Genomic DNA, 4,082 nt, shown 5'->3' with positions numbered 1-4,082 from the left:
CTTAGTTGCTCCACGGCATATGGGATCTTCCTGGACCAGGGCTCAAATCCGTGTCCCCTGCATTGGCAGGTGGATTCTTAACCACTGAAGCACCAGGGAAGTCCCAGGATATCGATTTTTATTTATGTCCTTTGATATGCTTCTTAAATTTCAGAATTAAATTTGAGACTTTCTTTCATCTGGTGACAATCTCTACTGAGTCCCAGTCTTAAATTTGAGAACTCATGTTTTTTGTCAATTCTAAATGTTTCTTAGTTTTTACCTCTTCAAATATTCCATCTCTTTCATTCTAATTCCTACTAGATATATGCTGGGCTTTCTATTCTGTTCTTCAAGTAGATCTTATACTTTAACCTTTCTTTTCTATTTTCCATCTCTTTATTTTCTGTGTTCCTTTATGCATAAATTTCTCACCTATATTCTAATTCACTAATTCTTTCTTCTACTATATTTAAACTGCTGTTCTCCTGTTCATTGAGTTTTTAATTTTAGTTACTAAATCTTTCATCTTATGATATTATAATTTCTCTTTTTTACATTGCCATTTAAAAAGTATCACCCTTTCCTTCTTTCTTAATTTTTTACCTCCTTAATAGTTTTAAGGAGATAGTTTTATAAGCACTTTGCCTGTTACTTTATCCCATATTCTTTGTAGTGGTAATCTCTCTTACATTTGCTGATTCTCTTGTGTTGTGAACTCATCTTCATCACATGCATGGCCTCAAGGCCATATTTTCTGTCACTACTTGGATATTTTCCCTTTGGCCAAATATATCCAATATACCACCAGGCTGTACTATTATTTCAGCTCTTGAGTTTAATGTTCTGGCTTTGACTCCTGCTTTGTTTCTGGTTGATTTCCCTTTTTGTCTTTTGAGTTCAGCTCTGTATTAAAATATTTTGCTATATTTTATTTTTTATTTCTATATGTTTGTAAAGGAAAGGATGTTCTCTTTCCTGTTCTCTGTGCTGCTTAAACAGAACATCTTTTTAAAAGCAAGTGTTTAAAGAACACTTGTTCTTTTAAAGAAGGGTTTAAAATGGCCCATTTTATATTCCAAAGAGATCCATATTAAAAGGATGCATGTAAGCCTGAATATGGAAAGGACCGTGCATACAGATTTGAGTACTATTTAAGAGGCATAGAGTAGGTCAATTTGAGAGACTCAAGCCTAAGCACTTGGTGAGGTTTTGTGGTGGTGCTGGTGGCAGTTTGGTCTGGGTCTCTTGGTGAATCATGGTGCTATTAATTGGAATCAGGAACAGGGAAAATTCATATATTCTGGTACTTGTAGGATATGCAGGTAGAAAGATCCAGAAGGCAACAGGAAATACTAGTCAAGAGCTCTGGAGATCAATGAGGATTTAATCTTGTGGCTGGAAGTTGGAGACATGGCTGTACATTACAGGAAGAATGTATGCAGTGAGAAGAGACTGGTACAGTGAGTCCTATTAATATAAATATTAGAGAATAGTACAATGAGCACTAGCAATATAATGAGTCCAGAAGAGAATGGCATGAGGGGAATCAAGAAAGATGCTCTCAGTGAACACTGATATCCTCACATATACAGAAGGACAGCTGGTGATTCAAAAGATGGACAATAAAGACCCAGTAAGTTCAGATTTTAAAGTGTGAGATGATCAATGTTGGTGATATGTCAGTAAGGAAAGGAAGTCAGAATATGATAATTATGATAAGAGAAAGTGAATTGTTTATATTCACATGATTAAGAGCAGGCATCATGGATGACAAAGGCACTGGAGATGGCCTTTGAAGAACCATCTCTAACCACCGAAGCCTACAGAGGAAGAGAGTTAAATTTCATCTCAGATGGTATAGACTGTTGTTCATATTGATTCAATACTAGGATGCAATTCACCAACTACATCATTTAGCTGGTCAGACCAAAATAGAAATTATTATGTTAGTACCCAAACCAGGAAGAAGGATTCCTTCAAATGCAACCAACTTGGGAATCTAGTCCCTACCTCTCAAGCTGCAAAACTGTGCTGTTTCAGCCACAGGGATGAGAGAGCTGTTTCTTTTACACAGGATAAGGCCCTAGAGCCAACTACTTCTGAACAGGATGAAACATTTGTAGGTCTTAAGCAAACTAAAAGCTGCTTTCTTCTCTGCCTAAATCAGAACTCTCTCCTCTACCATCATTTCCCCTGTGAGTTCTAGCTGCTTGGCCCTCCATGAACATTCAGCTCTGTCTCTTCAACTCAGGGAAGCTCCGGGACTCAGCCTGGTTTCTTTCCCCATCCCCGTGCTGTAGCCTGGAAAAGCTCTCAAGGCAGGAAGTTGGGGCAATCATAGGGCACGTTTCTCACAGATCACTGTCATGTGTTACCTGATGCCCAATGTTTTTTTTTTTTTTTAACATCTTTATTGGGGTATAATTGCTTTCCCAATGTTTTAAGAATCAAATTTTTAATTTATTTGGCCTGTTATTTTAGTAACTTCCTGTCAACGTTGCATCTCTTTCCTTGTACTTTAGTTCCACTTTTTGATTTGACTCTCTAATTTGACACTTTTTTCCCTTAGTTGAACAATTTTGTTTTGTTTTGTTTTGTTTTTTTGGTGGTGCGCGGGCCTCTCACTGTTGTGGCCTCTCCCGTTGCGGAGCAACAGGCTCCGGACGCGCAGGCTCAGTGGCCGTGGCTCACGGGCCCAGCCGCTCCGCGGCATGTGGGATCTTCCCGGACCGGGGCACGAACCCATGTCCCCTGCATCGGCAGGCGGACTCTCAACCACTGCGTCACCAGGGAAGCCCAGTCAAACAATTTTAATCAAGTTAATAGTAAGCAGTAAAAGGGCAGTTACACGAAAAGTCCTATATTTTATGTGTTTAAACTGTTTTTCATTGTCTTTACTTGTAAGGTGTTGAAGGTGGGGTGCACTCCTGAATCTTCTTTCTGGTGGAATAAACTACATATTGTTCTGGAGTGCCGCTTCGATGAATTCATGGTTTGTCCAAATGAACTTACCAGCAGTCGTGTTCTTGTTGTTGGAGCATCATTGATTGCACAGTGAAGCCAAGGATGCCATTCCGGGGGCACCATGCTTCCATCCACATCCCGTGATGTGTTTCTGCCATTCATTTCAGTAGTGTGTATGACTCATCAGTGATGACCAAAAAACTGCTTGCTGCCTTCAGAGTGTTTGTTTCCATGTTTGTCTTCCCCACTAATGTACCAATCCTCAGGTCGTTTGCCCTGAGGAAAATTCATAGATTGCCGCGGAGGCCGACGTGGCTGCTGATCCGCTGCAGCCTGCATTCAGGACTCGCAGGAACTCCATCGTGTCCCACAGGCCCAGCCTCCGGGGTGCACCAAGCAAAACCCACTTAGGGGGAAAGCCGCCAGGAGCAGCTGGGAGCACATGATAGAAAGTTTCACGTGGGAGAATATTCAGACTCCTGTTACGTCTTCTTTGGTAAGAATTAGAAGCTGATTTTATGCATTTAGAACTAATTCTTTTCATTGTCATAATAAAAACAATTTAAGAAACACATTAGGATGGATATACAAATGTATATTTAATAGGCAAATTCTAAGACTTAGAATGAGGAGAGCAGGGAAGCAGAACCTTGTGGAAAATGAAGCCCTAACAATGCTTATTCCTTCTGGCTGTGTTTACTTAACAAAGCAGCATTCAAACAGCAAACACTTCAGTTTTAATGAAGTCTCAAATGGAACAAACCTGATTCGGATTTAATTAGTTGAAAAAAATTGCTGAAAATTAGTAGTTTGGAATTTTTGAAAGGTACTGTCTTGGACTACTGGTAATTGCAATCATAGTTGTTTTTCAGTTGCAGAGCTGAAAGTTTGTATAAAATAAGCCATTAGAACTGAGGAAAAAATTAAGAATACAGAGATACTAGGAGGACCAGGCAATTATTTTATATCTTCAGGCCTGGCATTATGTCCAGTAGGTTTGTGAGACTCAGTGAATCCTTGTGAAATAAAGAATGAATGGAGGAATGAATTCTGACTCCTAGAAGGCAAGGATTGTACTTATCTTGTTCACTGTTAAATTTACGATACCTAGTTTTTGGTCTGGCACATTGTACACA

At 39.5% G+C, this 4,082-nt stretch overlaps 1 pseudogene; it reads right to left on the bottom strand.

Moving 5' to 3' along the window:
• Positions 1-2,876: 2,876 nt before the first annotated feature.
• Positions 2,877-3,307, bottom strand: LOC116761022 (annotated as a pseudogene).
• Between the last annotated feature and the right edge of the window lie 775 nt (positions 3,308-4,082).

The sequence above is a fragment of the Phocoena sinus genome, chromosome 10 (genome assembly GCF_008692025.1).
Source record: "Phocoena sinus isolate mPhoSin1 chromosome 10, mPhoSin1.pri, whole genome shotgun sequence".
Lineage (NCBI taxonomy): Eukaryota > Metazoa > Chordata > Mammalia > Artiodactyla > Phocoenidae > Phocoena > Phocoena sinus.
The sequence above is the reverse complement of the archived record's forward strand: the minus strand, read 5'-3'. Positions and strand labels throughout refer to the sequence as shown.